We start from the raw sequence: 228 nt of genomic DNA, 5'->3' as shown, positions 1-228 counted from the left end.
TGCCTCTCCCACTGCCCGCGCAACACAGTCACGCCTCATTCACGCAAACGGCTTTGCAGAAAAGGTTTTTTCATCGGCCCGCGCGTGTGATAGATATATATCCATCAAAATCCAGCATTTTCCATTGCGAAGGAAAGACGGGGGCTCATCATGTGTGGGGGTCCTGAAGAACTCCTCCCAAGCCCGGGTGAGGGTGTTTTGGCGGCCATGTTAGTGAGGTCAATAAGA

Source organism: Leucoraja erinacea, chromosome 29 (genome assembly GCF_028641065.1).
Source record: "Leucoraja erinacea ecotype New England chromosome 29, Leri_hhj_1, whole genome shotgun sequence".
NCBI lineage: Eukaryota > Metazoa > Chordata > Chondrichthyes > Rajiformes > Rajidae > Leucoraja > Leucoraja erinaceus.
Note: the sequence above shows the minus strand (reverse complement) of the source record.